Raw genomic sequence first — 17,879 nt, 5'->3', positions numbered from 1 at the left:
TCTTTCCTAACCCTAGTTTAATTGAAAACCTAGAAAACCAGCCACAGATAGTTGATAACAAGAGCATTCTTGACCAATTGTCTTGCTGGTTGAAGACTAATGCATGATAGTCCCAGCAAAAGTTGTAAAATAGAAAACTGTTGACTGACAGTACATAAACCAATCAGAATGGCTTATTTTGAATGACAGTTGCATCAACCAATCAGATGGTCTCAATTCTGAACTAATTTGCATAAGGGCTTTATTTGCTCTTTATAACTTACTGAGGTCCTTCCTCACCATAGTCTAATTGAACAACTGCAGAACCAGCCACAGATAGTTGATAACAAGAACATTATTGACCAATTGTCTTGCTGGTTGAAGACTATTGCATGATGGTCCCAGCAAACGTTGTAAAATAGGAAACTGTTGACTGATGGTACATAAACCAATCAGAATGGCTTATTTTGAATGACAGTTGCATCAACCAATCAGATGGTCTCAATTCTGAACTAATTTGCATAATGGCTTTATTTGCTCTTCATAACTTACTGAGGTCCTTCCTCACCCTAGTCTAATTGAACACCTGCAGAACCAGCCACAGATAGTTGATAACAAGAACATTCTTGACCAATTGTCTTGCTGGTTGAAGGCTATTGCGTGATGGTGCCAGCAAAAGTTGTAAAATAGAAAACTGTTGACTACATTCTTGACCAATTGTCTTGCTGGCAGAAGACTATTGCATGATGGTCCCTGCAAAAGTTATAAAATAGAAAACTGTTGACTGACAGCACATAAACCAATCAGAATGGCTTATTTTGAATGACAATTGCATCAACCAATCAGATGGTCTCAATTCTAAACTAATTTGCATAAGGGCTTTATTTGCTCTCCATAACTTACTGAGGTCTTTCCTAACCCTAGTTTAATTGAAAACCTACCAAACCAGCCACAGATAGTTGATAACAAGAGCATTCTTGACCAATTGTCTTGCTGGTTGAAGACTAATGCATGTTAGTCCCAGCAAAAGTTGTAAAATAGAAAACTGTTGTCTGACAGTACATAAACCAATCAGAATGGCTTATTTTGAATGACAGTTGCATCATCCAATCATATGATCTCAATTCTGAACCAATTTGCATAAGGGCTTTATTTGCTCTTCATAATTTACTGAGGTACTTCCTCACCCTAGTCTAATTGAACACCTGCAGAACCAGCCACAGATAGTTGATAACAAGAGCATTCTTGACCAATTGTCTTGCTGGTTGAAGACTAATGCATGATAGTCCCAGCAAAAGTTGTAAAATAGAAAACTGTTGACTGACAGTATATAAACCAATCAGAATGGCTTATTTTGAATGACAGTTGCATCAACCAATCAGATGATCTCAATTCTGAACTAATTTGCATAAGGGCTTTATTTGCTCTCCATAACTTACTGAGGTCCTTCCTAATCCTAGTTTAATTGAAAACCTACAAAACCAGCCACAGATAGTTGATAACAAGAGCATTCTTGACCAATTGTCTTGCTGGTTGAAGACTAATGCATGATAGTGCCAGCAAAAGTTGTAAAATAGAGAACTGTTGACTGGCAGTACATAAACCAATCAGAATGGCTTATTTTGAATGACAATTGCATCGACCAATCAGATGGTCTCAATTCTAAACTAATTTGCATAAGGGCTTTATTTGCTCTCCATTACTTACTGAGGTCTTTCCTAACCCTAGTTTAATTGAACACCTGCAGAACCAGCCACAGATAGTTGATAACAAGAGCATTCTTGACCAATTGTCTTGCTGGTTGAAGACTAATGCATGATAGTCCCAGCAAAAGTTGTAAAATAGAAAACTGTTGACTGACAGTATATAAACCAATCAGAATGGCTTATTTTGAATGACAGTTGCATCAAGCAATCAGATGATCTCAATTCTGAACTAATTTGCATAAGGGCTTTATTTGCTCTCCATAACTTACTGAGGTCATTCCTAACCCTAGTTTAATTGAAAATCTACAAAACCAGCCACAGATAGTTGATAACAAGAGCATTCTTGACCAAATGTCTTGCTGGTTGTAGGCTATTGCGTGATGGTGCCAGCAAAAGTTGTAAAATAGAAAACTGTTGACTACATTCTTGACCAATTGTCTTGCTGGTTGAAGACTATTGCATGATGGTCCCAGCAAAAGTTATAAAATAGAAAACTGTTGACTGACAGCACATAAACCAATCAGAATGGCTTATTTTGAATGACAATTGCATCAACCAATCAGATGGTCTCAATTCTAAACTAATTTGCATAAGGGCTTTATTTGCTCTCCATAACTTACTGAGGTCCTTCCTAACCCTAGTTTAATTGAAAACCTACAAAACCAGCTACAGATAGTTGATAACAAGAGCATTCTTGACCAATTGTCTTGCTGGTTGAAGACTAATGCATGATAGTCCCAGCAAACGTTGTAAAATAGGAAACTGTTGACTGATGGTACATAAACCAATCAGAATGGCTTATTTTGAATGACAGTTGCATCAACCAATCAGATGGTCTCAATTCTGAACTAATTTGCATAATGGCTTTATTTGCTCTTCATAACTTACTGAGGTCCTTCCTCACCCTAGTCTAATTGAACACCTGCAGAACCAGCCACAGATAGTTGATAACAAGAACATTCTTGACCAATTGTCTTGCTGGTTGAAGGCTATTGCGTGATGGTGCCAGCAAAAGTTGTAAAATAGAAAACTGTTGACTACATTCTTGACCAATTGTCTTGCTGGCAGAAGACTATTGCATGATGGTCCCTGCAAAAGTTATAAAATAGAAAACTGTTGACTGACAGCACATAAACCAATCAGAATGGCTTATTTTGAATGACAATTGCATCAACCAATCAGATGGTCTCAATTCTGAACTAATTTGCATAAGGGCTTTATTTGCTCTCCATAACTTACTGAGGTCCTTCCTAATCCTAGTTTAATTGAAAACCTACAAAACCAGCCACAGATAGTTGATAACAAGAGCATTCTTGACCAATTGTCTTGCTGGTTGAAGACTAATGCATGATAGTGCCAGCAAAAGTTGTAAAATAGAGAACTGTTGACTGGCAGTACATAAACCAATCAGAATGGCTTATTTTGAATGACAATTGCATCAACCAATCAGATGGTCTCAATTCTAAACTAATTTGCATAAGGGCTTTATTTGCTCTCCATTACTTACTGAGGTCTTTCCTAACCCTAGTTTAATTGAACACCTGCAGAACCAGCCACAGATAGTTGATAACAAGAGCATTCTTGACCAATTGTCTTGCTGGTTGAAGACTAATGCATGATAGTCCCAGCAAAAGTTGTAAAATAGAAAACTGTTGACTGACAGTATATAAACCAATCAGAATGGCTTATTTTGAATGACAGTTGCATCAAGCAATCAGATGATCTCAATTCTGAACTAATTTGCATAAGGGCTTTATTTGCTCTCCATAACTTACTGAGGTCATTCCTAACCCTAGTTTAATTGAAAATCTACAAAACCAGCCACAGATAGTTGATAACAAGAGCATTCTTGACCAAATGTCTTGCTGGTTGTAGGCTATTGCGTGATGGTGCCAGCAAAAGTTGTAAAATAGAAAACTGTTGACTACATTCTTGACCAATTGTCTTGCTGGTTGAAGACTATTGCATGATGGTCCCAGCAAAAGTTATAAAATAGAAAACTGTTGACTGACAGCACATAAACCAATCAGAATGGCTTATTTTGAATGACAATTGCATCAACCAATCAGATGGTCTCAATTCTAAACTAATTTGCATAAGGGCTTTATTTGCTCTCCATAACTTACTGAGGTCCTTCCTAACCCTAGTTTAATTGAAAACCTACAAAACCAGCTACAGATAGTTGATAACAAGAGCATTCTTGACCAATTGTCTTGCTGGTTGAAGACTAATGCATGATAGTCCCAGCAAACGTTGTAAAATAGGAAACTGTTGACTGATGGTACATAAACCAATCAGAATGGCTTATTTTGAATGACAGTTGCATCAACCAATCAGATGGTCTCAATTCTGAACTAATTTGCATAATGGCTTTATTTGCTCTTCATAACTTACTGAGGTCCTTCCTCACCCTAGTCTAATTGAACACCTGCAGAACCAGCCACAGATAGTTGATAACAAGAACATTCTTGACCAATTGTCTTGCTGGTTGAAGGCTATTGCGTGATGGTGCCAGCAAAAGTTGTAAAATAGAAAACTGTTGACTACATTCTTGACCAATTGTCTTGCTGGCAGAAGACTATTGCATGATGGTCCCTGCAAAAGTTATAAAATAGAAAACTGTTGACTGACAGCACATAAACCAATCAGAATGGCTTATTTTGAATGACAATTGCATCAACCAATCAGATGGTCTCAATTCTGAACTAATTTGCATAAGGGCTTTATTTGCTCTCCATAACTTACTGAGGTCCTTCCTAATCCTAGTTTAATTGAAAACCTACAAAACCAGCCACAGATAGTTGATAACAAGAGCATTCTTGACCAATTGTCTTGCTGGTTGAAGACTAATGCATGATAGTGCCAGCAAAAGTTGTAAAATAGAGAACTGTTGACTGGCAGTACATAAACCAATCAGAATGGCTTATTTTGAATGACAATTGCATCAACCAATCAGATGGTCTCAATTCTAAACTAATTTGCATAAGGGCTTTATTTGCTCTCCATTACTTACTGAGGTCTTTCCTCACCCTAGTCTAATTGAACACCTGCAGAACCAGCCACAGATAGTTGATAACAAGAACATTCTTGACCAATTGTCTTGCTGGTTGAAGGCTATTGCGTGATGGTGCCAGCAAAAGTTGTAAAATAGAAAACTGTTGACTACATTCTTGACCAATTGTCTTGCTGGCAGAAGACTATTGCATGATGGTCCCTGCAAAAGTTATAAAATAGAAAACTGTTGACTGACAGCACATAAACCAATCAGAATGGCTTATTTTGAATGACAATTGCATCAACCAATCAGATGGTCTCAATTCTAAACTAATTTGCATAAGGGCTTTATTTGCTCTCCATAACTTACTGAGGTCTTTCCTAACCCTAGTTTAATTGAAAACCTACCAAACCAGCCACAGATAGTTGATAACAAGAGCATTCTTGACCAATTGTCTTGCTGGTTGAAGACTAATGCATGTTAGTCCCAGCAAAAGTTGTAAAATAGAAAACTGTTGACTGACAGTACATAAACCAATCAGAATGGCTTATTTTGAATGACAGTTGCATCATCCAATCATATGATCTCAATTCTGAACCAATTTGCATAAGGGCTTTATTTGCTCTTCATAATTTACTGAGGTACTTCCTCACCCTAGTCTAATTGAACACCTGCAGAACCAGCCACAGATAGTTGATAACAAGAGCATTCTTGACCAATTGTCTTGCTGGTTGAAGACTAATGCATGATAGTCCCAGCAAAAGTTGTAAAATAGAAAACTGTTGACTGACAGTATATAAACCAATCAGAATGGCTTATTTTGAATGACAGTTGCATCAAGCAATCAGATGATCTCAATTCTGAACTAATTTGCATAAGGGCTTTATTTGCTCTCCATAACTTACTGAGGTCATTCCTAACCCTAGTTTAATTGAAAACCTACAAAACCAGCCACAGATAGTTGATAACAAGAGCATTCTTGACCAAATGTCTTGCTGGTTGTAGGCTATTGCGTGATGGTGCCAGCAAAAGTTGTAAAATAGAAAACTGTTGACTACATTCTTGACCAATTGTCTTGCTGGTTGAAGACTATTGCATGATGGTCCCAGCAAAAGTTATAAAATAGAAAACTGTTGACTGACAGCACATAAACCAATCAGAATGGCTTATTTTGAATGACAATTGCATCAACCAATCAGATGGTCTCAATTCTAAACTAATTTGCTTAAGGGCTTTATTTGCTCTCCATAACTTACTGAGGTCCTTCCTAACCCTAGTTTAATTGAAAACCTACAAAACCAGCTACAGATAGTTGATAACAAGAGCATTCTTGACCAATTGTCTTGCTGGTTGAAGACTAATGCATGATAGTCCCAGCAAACGTTGTAAAATAGGAAACTGTTGACTGATGGTACATAAACCAATCAGAATGGCTTATTTTGAATGACAGTTGCATCAACCAATCAGATGGTCTCAATTCTGAACTAATTTGCATAATGGCTTTATTTGCTCTTCATAACTTACTGAGGTCCTTCCTCACCCTAGTCTAATTGAACACCTGCAGAACCAGCCACAGATAGTTGATAACAAGAACATTCTTGACCAATTGTCTTGCTGGTTGAAGGCTATTGCGTGATGGTGCCAGCAAAAGTTGTAAAATAGAAAACTGTTGACTACATTCTTGACCAATTGTCTTGCTGGCAGAAGACTATTGCATGATGGTCCCTGCAAAAGTTATAAAATAGAAAACTGTTGACTGACAGCACATAAACCAATCAGAATGGCTTATTTTGAATGACAATTGCATCAACCAATCAGATGGTCTCAATTCTAAACTAATTTGCATAAGGGCTTTATTTGCTCTCCATAACTTACTGAGGTCTTTCCTAACCCTAGTTTAATTGAAAACCTACCAAACCAGCCACAGATAGTTGATAACAAGAGCATTCTTGACCAATTGTCTTGCTGGTTGAAGACTAATGCATGTTAGTCCCAGCAAAAGTTGTAAAATAGAAAACTGTTGTCTGACAGTACATAAACCAATCAGAATGGCTTATTTTGAATGACAGTTGCATCATCCAATCATATGATCTCAATTCTGAACCAATTTGCATAAGGGCTTTATTTGCTCTTCATAATTTACTGAGGTACTTCCTCACCCTAGTCTAATTGAACACCTGCAGAACCAGCCACAGATAGTTGATAACAAGAGCATTCTTGACCAATTGTCTTGCTGGTTGAAGACTAATGCATGATAGTCCCAGCAAAAGTTGTAAAATAGAAAACTGTTGACTGACAGTATATAAACCAATCAGAATGGCTTATTTTGAATGACAGTTGCATCAACCAATCAGATGATCTCAATTCTGAACTAATTTGCATAAGGGCTTTATTTGCTCTCCATAACTTACTGAGGTCCTTCCTAATCCTAGTTTAATTGAAAACCTACAAAACCAGCCACAGATAGTTGATAACAAGAGCATTCTTGACCAATTGTCTTGCTGGTTGAAGACTAATGCAGGATAGTGCCAGCAAAAGTTGTAAAATAGAGAACTGTTGACTGGCAGTACATAAACCAATCAGAATGGCTTATTTTGAATGACAATTGCATCAACCAATCAGATGGTCTCAATTCTAAACTAATTTGCATAAGGGCTTTATTTGCTCTCCATTACTTACTGAGGTCTTTCCTAACCCTAGTTTAATTGAACACCTGCAGAACCAGCCACAGATAGTTGATAACAAGAGCATTCTTGACCAATTGTCTTGCTGGTTGAAGACTAATGCATGATAGTCCCAGCAAAAGTTGTAAAATAGAAAACTGTTGACTGACAGTATATAAACCAATCAGAATGGCTTATTTTGAATGACAGTTGCATCAAGCAATCAGATGATCTCAATTCTGAACTAATTTGCATAAGGGCTTTATTTGCTCTCCATAACTTACTGAGGTCATTCCTAACCCTAGTTTAATTGAAAATCTACAAAACCAGCCACAGATAGTTGATAACAAGAGCATTCTTGACCAAATGTCTTGCTGGTTGTAGGCTATTGCGTGATGGTGCCAGCAAAAGTTGTAAAATAGAAAACTGTTGACTACATTCTTGACCAATTGTCTTGCTGGCAGAAGACTATTGCATGATGGTCCCAGCAAAAGTTATAAAATAGAAAACTGTTGACTGACAGTACATAAACCAATCAGAATGGCTTATTTTGAATGACAGTTGCATCATCCAATCATATGATCTCAATTCTGAACCAATTTGCATAAGGGCTTTATTTGCTCTTCATAATTTACTGAGGTACTTCCTCACCCTAGTCTAATTGAACACCTGCAGAACCAGCCACAGATAGTTGATAACAAGAGCATTCTTGACCAATTGTCTTGCTGGTTGAAGACTAATGCATGATAGTCCCAGCAAAAGTTGTAAAATAGAAAACTGTTGACTGACAGTATATAAACCAATCAGAATGGCTTATTTTGAATGACAGTTGCATCAAGCAATCAGATGATCTCAATTCTGAACTAATTTGCATAAGGGCTTTATTTGCTCTCCATAACTTACTGAGGTCATTCCTAACCCTAGTTTAATTGAAAACCTACAAAACCAGCCACAGATAGTTGATAACAAGAGCATTCTTGACCAAATGTCTTGCTGGTTGTAGGCTATTGCGTGATGGTGCCAGCAAAAGTTGTAAAATAGAAAACTGTTGACTACATTCTTGACCAATTGTCTTGCTGGTTGAAGACTATTGCATGATGGTCCCAGCAAAAGTTATAAAATAGAAAACTGTTGACTGACAGCACATAAACCAATCAGAATGGCTTATTTTGAATGACAATTGCATCAACCAATCAGATGGTCTCAATTCTAAACTAATTTGCTTAAGGGCTTTATTTGCTCTCCATAACTTACTGAGGTCCTTCCTAACCCTAGTTTAATTGAAAACCTACAAAACCAGCTACAGATAGTTGATAACAAGAGCATTCTTGACCAATTGTCTTGCTGGTTGAAGACTAATGCATGATAGTCCCAGCAAACGTTGTAAAATAGGAAACTGTTGACTGATGGTACATAAACCAATCAGAATGGCTTATTTTGAATGACAGTTGCATCAACCAATCAGATGGTCTCAATTCTGAACTAATTTGCATAATGGCTTTATTTGCTCTTCATAACTTACTGAGGTCCTTCCTCACCCTAGTCTAATTGAACACCTGCAGAACCAGCCACAGATAGTTGATAACAAGAACATTCTTGACCAATTGTCTTGCTGGTTGAAGGCTATTGCGTGATGGTGCCAGCAAAAGTTGTAAAATAGAAAACTGTTGACTACATTCTTGACCAATTGTCTTGCTGGCAGAAGACTATTGCATGATGGTCCCTGCAAAAGTTATAAAATAGAAAACTGTTGACTGACAGCACATAAACCAATCAGAATGGCTTATTTTGAATGACAATTGCATCAACCAATCAGATGGTCTCAATTCTAAACTAATTTGCATAAGGGCTTTATTTGCTCTCCATAACTTACTGAGGTCTTTCCTAACCCTAGTTTAATTGAAAACCTACCAAACCAGCCACAGATAGTTGATAACAAGAGCATTCTTGACCAATTGTCTTGCTGGTTGAAGACTAATGCATGTTAGTCCCAGCAAAAGTTGTAAAATAGAAAACTGTTGACTGACAGTACATAAACCAATCAGAATGGCTTATTTTGAATGACAGTTGCATCATCCAATCATATGATCTCAATTCTGAACCAATTTGCATAAGGGCTTTATTTGCTCTTCATAATTTACTGAGGTACTTCCTCACCCTAGTCTAATTGAACACCTGCAGAACCAGCCACAGATAGTTGATAACAAGAGCATTCTTGACCAATTGTCTTGCTGGTTGAAGACTAATGCATGATAGTCCCAGCAAAAGTTGTAAAATAGAAAACTGTTGACTGACAGTATATAAACCAATCAGAATGGCTTATTTTGAATGACAGTTGCATCAACCAATCAGATGATCTTAATTCTGAACTAATTTGCATAAGGGCTTTATTTGCTCTCCATAACTTACTGAGGTCCTTCCTAATCCTAGTTTAATTGAAAACCTACAAAACCAGCCACAGATAGTTGATAACAAGAGCATTCTTGACCAATTGTCTTGCTGGTTGAAGACTAATGCATGATAGTGCCAGCAAAAGTTGTAAAATAGAGAACTGTTGACTGGCAGTACATAAACCAATCAGAATGGCTTATTTTGAATGACAATTGCATCAACCAATCAGATGGTCTCAATTCTAAACTAATTTGCATAAGGGCTTTATTTGCTCTCCATTACTTACTGAGGTCTTTCCTAACCCTAGTTTAATTGAACACCTGCAGAACCAGCCACAGATAGTTGATAACAAGAGCATTCTTGACCAATTGTCTTGCTGGTTGAAGACTAATGCATGATAGTCCCAGCAAAAGTTGTAAAATAGAAAACTGTTGACTGACAGTATATAAACCAATCAGAATGGCTTATTTTGAATGACAGTTGCATCAAGCAATCAGATGATCTCAATTCTGAACTAATTTGCATAAGGGCTTTATTTGCTCTCCATAACTTACTGAGGTCATTCCTAACCCTAGTTTAATTAAAAACCTACAAAACCAGCCACAGATAGTTGATAACAAGAGCATTCTTGACCAATTGTCTTGCTGGTTGAAGACTAATGCATGATAGTGCCAGCAAAAGTTGTAAAATAGAGAACTGTTGACTGGCAGTACATAAACCAATCAGAATGGCTTATTTTGAATGACAGTTGCATCATCCAATCATATGATCTCAATTCTGAACCAATTTGCATAAGGGCTTTATTTGCTCTTCATAATTTACTGAGGTACTTCCTCACCCTAGTCTAATTGAACACCTGCAGAACCAGCCACAGATAGTTGATAACAAGAGCATTCTTGACCAATTGTCTTGCTGGTTGAAGACTAATGCATGATAGTCCCAGCAAAAGTTGTAAAATAGAAAACTGTTGTCTGACAGTACATAAACCAATCAGAATGGCTTATTTTGAATGACAGTTGCATCATCCAATCATATGATCTCAATTCTGAACCAATTTGCATAAGGGCTTTATTTGCTCTTCATAATTTACTGAGGTACTTCCTCACCCTAGTCTAATTGAACACCTGCAGAACCAGCCACAGATAGTTGATAACAAGAGCATTCTTGACCAATTGTCTTGCTGGTTGAAGACTAATGCATGATAGTGCCAGCAAAAGTTGTAAAATAGAGAACTGTTGACTGGCAGTACATAAACCAATCAGAATGGCTTATTTTGAATGACAATTGCATCAACCAATCAGATGGTCTCAATTCTAAACTAATTTGCATAAGGGCTTTATTTGCTCTCCATTACTTACTGAGGTCTTTCCTAACCCTAGTTTAATTGAACACCTGCAGAACCAGCCACAGATAGTTGATAACAAGAGCATTCTTGACCAATTGTCTTGCTGGTTGAAGACTAATGCATGATAGTCCCAGCAAAAGTTGTAAAATAGAAAACTGTTGACTGACAGTATATAAACCAATCAGAATGGCTTATTTTGAATGACAGTTGCATCAAGCAATCAGATTATCTCAATTCTGAACTAATTTGCATAAGGGCTTTATTTGCTCTCCATAACTTACTGAGGTCATTCCTAACCCTAGTTTAATTGAAAATCTACAAAACCAGCCACAGATAGTTGATAACAAGAGCATTCTTGACCAAATGTCTTGCTGGTTGTAGGCTATTGCGTGATGGTGCCAGCAAAAGTTGTAAAATAGAAAACTGTTGACTACATTCTTGACCAATTGTCTTGCTGGTTGAAGACTATTGCATGATGGTCCCAGCAAAAGTTATAAAATAGAAAACTGTTGACTGACAGCACATAAACCAATCAGAATGGCTTATTTTGAATGACAATTGCATCAACCAATCAGATGGTCTCAATTCTAAACTAATTTGCATAAGGGCTTTATTTGCTCTCCATAACTTACTGAGGTCCTTCCTAACCCTAGTTTAATTGAAAACCTACAAAACCAGCTACAGATAGTTGATAACAAGAGCATTCTTGACCAATTGTCTTGCTGGTTGAAGACTAATGCATGATAGTCCCAGCAAACGTTGTAAAATAGGAAACTGTTGACTGATGGTACATAAACCAATCAGAATGGCTTATTTTGAATGACAGTTGCATCAACCAATCAGATGGTCTCAATTCTGAACTAATTTGCATAATGGCTTTATTTGCTCTTCATAACTTACTGAGGTCCTTCCTCACCCTAGTCTAATTGAACACCTGCAGAACCAGCCACAGATAGTTGATAACAAGAACATTCTTGACCAATTGTCTTGCTGGTTGAAGGCTATTGCGTGATGGTGCCAGCAAAAGTTGTAAAATAGAAAACTGTTGACTACATTCTTGACCAATTGTCTTGCTGGCAGAAGACTATTGCATGATGGTCCCTGCAAAAGTTATAAAATAGAAAACTGTTGACTGACAGCACATAAACCAATCAGAATGGCTTATTTTGAATGACAATTGCATCAACCAATCAGATGGTCTCAATTCTAAACTAATTTGCATAAGGGCTTTATTTGCTCTCCATAACTTACTGAGGTCTTTCCTAACCCTAGTTTAATTGAAAACCTACCAAACCAGCCACAGATAGTTGATAACAAGAGCATTCTTGACCAATTGTCTTGCTGGTTGAAGACTAATGCATGTTAGTCCCAGCAAAAGTTGTAAAATAGAAAACTGTTGACTGACAGTACATAAACCAATCAGAATGGCTTATTTTGAATGACAATTGCATCAACCAATCAGATGGTCTCAATTCTAAACTAATTTGCATAAGGGCTTTATTTGCTCTCCATTACTTACTGAGGTCTTTCCTAACCCTAGTTTAATTGAACACCTGCAGAACCAGCCACAGATAGTTGATAACAAGAGCATTCTTGACCAATTGTCTTGCTGGTTGAAGACTAATGCATGATAGTCCCAGCAAAAGTTGTAAAATAGAAAACTGTTGACTGACAGTATATAAACCAATCAGAATGGCTTATTTTGAATGACAGTTGCATCAAGCAATCAGATGATCTCAATTCTGAACTAATTTGCATAAGGGCTTTATTTGCTCTCCATAACTTACTGAGGTCATTCCTAACCCTAGTTTAATTGAAAATCTACAAAACCAGCCACAGATAGTTGATAACAAGAGCATTCTTGACCAAATGTCTTGCTGGTTGTAGGCTATTGCGTGATGGTGCCAGCAAAAGTTGTAAAATAGAAAACTGTTGACTACATTCTTGACCAATTGTCTTGCTGGTTGAAGACTATTGCATGATGGTCCCAGCAAAAGTTATAAAATAGAAAACTGTTGACTGACAGCACATAAACCAATCAGAATGGCTTATTTTGAATGACAATTGCATCAACCAATCAGATGGTCTCAATTCTAAACTAATTTGCATAAGGGCTTTATTTGCTCTCCATAACTTACTGAGGTCCTTCCTAACCCTAGTTTAATTGAAAACCTACAAAACCAGCTACAGATAGTTGATAACAAGAGCATTCTTGACCAATTGTCTTGCTGGTTGAAGACTAATGCATGATAGTCCCAGCAAACGTTGTAAAATAGGAAACTGTTGACTGATGGTACATAAACCAATCAGAATGGCTTATTTTGAATGACAGTTGCATCAACCAATCAGATGGTCTCAATTCTGAACTAATTTGCATAATGGCTTTATTTGCTCTTCATAACTTACTGAGGTCCTTCCTCACCCTAGTCTAATTGAACACCTGCAGAACCAGCCACAGATAGTTGATAACAAGAACATTCTTGACCAATTGTCTTGCTGGTTGAAGGCTATTGCGTGATGGTGCCAGCAAAAGTTGTAAAATAGAAAACTGTTGACTACATTCTTGACCAATTGTCTTGCTGGCAGAAGACTATTGCATGATGGTCCCTGCAAAAGTTATAAAATAGAAAACTGTTGACTGACAGCACATAAACCAATCAGAATGGCTTATTTTGAATGACAATTGCATCAACCAATCAGATGGTCTCAATTCTAAACTAATTTGCATAAGGGCTTTATTTGCTCTCCATAACTTACTGAGGTCTTTCCTAACCCTAGTTTAATTGAAAACCTACCAAACCAGCCACAGATAGTTGATAACAAGAGCATTCTTGACCAATTGTCTTGCTGGTTGAAGACTAATGCATGTTAGTCCCAGCAAAAGTTGTAAAATAGAAAACTGTTGACTGACAGTACATAAACCAATCAGAATGGCTTATTTTGAATGACAGTTGCATCATCCAATCATATGATCTCAATTCTGAACCAATTTGCATAAGGGCTTTATTTGCTCTTCATAATTTACTGAGGTACTTCCTCACCCTAGTCTAATTGAACACCTGCAGAACCAGCCACAGATAGTTGATAACAAGAGCATTCTTGACCAATTGTCTTGCTGGTTGAAGACTAATGCATGATAGTCCCAGCAAAAGTTGTAAAATAGAAAACTGTTGACTGACAGTATATAAACCAATCAGAATGGCTTATTTTGAATGACAGTTGCATCAAGCAATCAGATGATCTCAATTCTGAACTAATTTGCATAAGGGCTTTATTTGCTCTCCATAACTTACTGAGGTCATTCCTAACCCTAGTTTAATTGAAAACCTACAAAACCAGCCACAGATAGTTGATAACAAGAGCATTCTTGACCAAATGTCTTGCTGGTTGTAGGCTATTGCGTGATGGTGCCAGCAAAAGTTGTAAAATAGAAAACTGTTGACTACATTCTTGACCAATTGTCTTGCTGGTTGAAGACTATTGCATGATGGTCCCAGCAAAAGTTATAAAATAGAAAACTGTTGACTGACAGCACATAAACCAATCAGAATGGCTTATTTTGAATGACAATTGCATCAACCAATCAGATGGTCTCAATTCTAAACTAATTTGCTTAAGGGCTTTATTTGCTCTCCATAACTTACTGAGGTCCTTCCTAACCCTAGTTTAATTGAAAACCTACAAAACCAGCTACAGATAGTTGATAACAAGAGCATTCTTGACCAATTGTCTTGCTGGTTGAAGACTAATGCATGATAGTCCCAGCAAACGTTGTAAAATAGGAAACTGTTGACTGATGGTACATAAACCAATCAGAATGGCTTATTTTGAATGACAGTTGCATCAACCAATCAGATGGTCTCAATTCTGAACTAATTTGCATAATGGCTTTATTTGCTCTTCATAACTTACTGAGGTCCTTCCTCACCCTAGTCTAATTGAACACCTGCAGAACCAGCCACAGATAGTTGATAACAAGAACATTCTTGACCAATTGTCTTGCTGGTTGAAGGCTATTGCGTGATGGTGCCAGCAAAAGTTGTAAAATAGAAAACTGTTGACTACATTCTTGACCAATTGTCTTGCTGGCAGAAGACTATTGCATGATGGTCCCTGCAAAAGTTATAAAATAGAAAACTGTTGACTGACAGCACATAAACCAATCAGAATGGCTTATTTTGAATGACAATTGCATCAACCAATCAGATGGTCTCAATTCTAAACTAATTTGCATAAGGGCTTTATTTGCTCTCCATAACTTACTGAGGTCATTCCTAACCCTAGTTTAATTGAAAACCTACCAAACCAGCCACAGATAGTTGATAACAAGAGCATTCTTGACCAATTGTCTTGCTGGTTGAAGACTAATGCATGTTAGTCCCAGCAAAAGCTGTAAAATAGAAAACTGTTGACTGACAGTACATAAACCAATCAGAATGGCTTATTTTGAATGACAGTTGCATCATCCAATCATATGATCTCAATTCTGAACCAATTTGCATAAGGGCTTTATTTGCTCTTCATAATTTACTGAGGTACTTCCTCACCCTAGTCTAATTGAACACCTGCAGAACCAGCCACAGATAGTTGATAACAAGAGCATTCTTGACCAATTGTCTTGCTGGTTGAAGACTAATGCATGATAGTCCCAGCAAAAGTTGTAAAATAGAAAACTGTTGACTGACAGTATATAAACCAATCAGAATGGCTTATTTTGAATGACAGTTGCATCAACCAATCAGATGATCTTAATTCTGAACTAATTTGCATAAGGGCTTTATTTGCTCTCCATAACTTACTGAGGTCCTTCCTAATCCTAGTTTAATTGAAAACCTACAAAACCAGCCACAGATAGTTGATAACAAGAGCATTCTTGACCAATTGTCTTGCTGGTTGAAGACTAATGCATGATAGTGCCAGCAAAAGTTGTAAAATAGAGAACTGTTGACTGGCAGTACATAAACCAATCAGAATGGCTTATTTTGAATGACAATTGCATCAACCAATCAGATGGTCTCAATTCTAAACTAATTTGCATAAGGGCTTTATTTGCTCTCCATTACTTACTGAGGTCTTTCCTAACCCTAGTTTAATTGAACACCTGCAGAACCAGCCACAGATAGTTGATAACAAGAGCATTCTTGACCAATTGTCTTGCTGGTTGAAGACTAATGCATGATAGTCCCAGCAAAAGTTGTAAAATAGAAAACTGTTGACTGACAGTATATAAACCAATCAGAATGGCTTATTTTGAATGACAGTTGCATCAAGCAATCAGATGATCTCAATTCTGAACTAATTTGCATAAGGGCTTTATTTGCTCTCCATAACTTACTGAGGTCATTCCTAACCCTAGTTTAATTGAAAACCTACAAAACCAGCCACAGATAGTTGATAACAAGAGCATTCTTGACCAAATGTCTTGCTGGTTGTAGGCTATTGCGTGATGGTGCCAGCAAAAGTTGTAAAATAGAAAACTGTTGACTACATTCTTGACCAATTGTCTTGCTGGTTGAAGACTATTGCATGATGGTCCCAGCAAAAGTTATAAAATAGAAAACTGTTGACTGACAGCACATAAACCAATCAGAATGGCTTATTTTGAATGACAATTGCATCAACCAATCAGATGGTCTCAATTCTAAACTAATTTGCATAAGGGCTTTATTTGCTCTCCATAACTTACTGAGGTCTTTCCTAACCCTAGTTTAATTGAAAACCTACAAAACCAGCCACAGATAGTTGATAACAAGAGCATTCTTGAACAATTGTCTTGCTGGTTGAAGACTAATGCATGATAGTCCCAGCAAAAGATGTAAAATAGAAAACTGTTGACTGACAGTACATAAACCAATCAGAATGGCTTATTTTGAATGACAGTTGCATCAACCAATCATATGATCTCAATTCTGAACTAATTTGCATAAGGGCTTTATTTGCTCTTCATAACTTACTGAGGTCCTTCCTCACCCTAGTTTAATTGAAAACCTACAAAACCATCCACAGATAGTTGATAACAAGAGCATTCTTGACCAATTGTCTTGCTGGTTGAAGACTAATGCTTGATAGTCCCAGCAAAAGTTGTAAAATAGAGAACTGTTGACTGACAGTACATAAACCAATCAGAATGGCTTATTTTGAATGACAGTTGCATCAACCAATCAGATGGTCTCAATTCTGAACTAATTTGCATAATGGCTTTATTTGCTCTTCATAACTTACTGAGGTCCTTCCTCACCCTAGTCTAATTGAACAACTGCAGAACCAGCCACAGATAGTTGATAACAAGAACATTATTGACCAATTGTCTTGCTGGATGAAGACTATTGCATGATGGTCCCAGCAAACGTTGTAAAATAGGAAACTGTTGACTGATGGTACATAAACCAATCAGAATGGCTTATTTTGAATGACAGTTGCATCAACCAATCAGATGGTCTCAATTCTGAACTAATTTGCATAATGGCTTTATTTGCTCTTCATAACTTACTGAGGTCCTTCCTCACCCTAGTCTAATTGAACACCTGCAGAACCAGCCACAGATAGTTGATAACAAGAACATTCTTGACCAATTGTCTTGCTGGTTGAAGGCTATTGCGTGATGGTGCCAGCAAAAGTTGTAAAATAGAAAACTGTTGACTACATTCTTGACCAATTGTCTTGCTGGTAGAAGACTATTGCATGATGGTCCCAGCAAAAGTTATAAAATAGAAAACTGTTGACTGACAGCACATAAACCAATCAGAATGGCTTATTTTTAATGACAATTGCATCAACCAATCAGATGGTCTCAATTCTTA

Source organism: Crinia signifera, chromosome 3 (genome assembly GCF_055691185.1).
Source record: "Crinia signifera chromosome 3, ASM5569118v1, whole genome shotgun sequence".
In the NCBI taxonomy this organism is placed as follows: domain Eukaryota; kingdom Metazoa; phylum Chordata; class Amphibia; order Anura; family Myobatrachidae; genus Crinia; species Crinia signifera.
Note: the sequence above shows the minus strand (reverse complement) of the source record.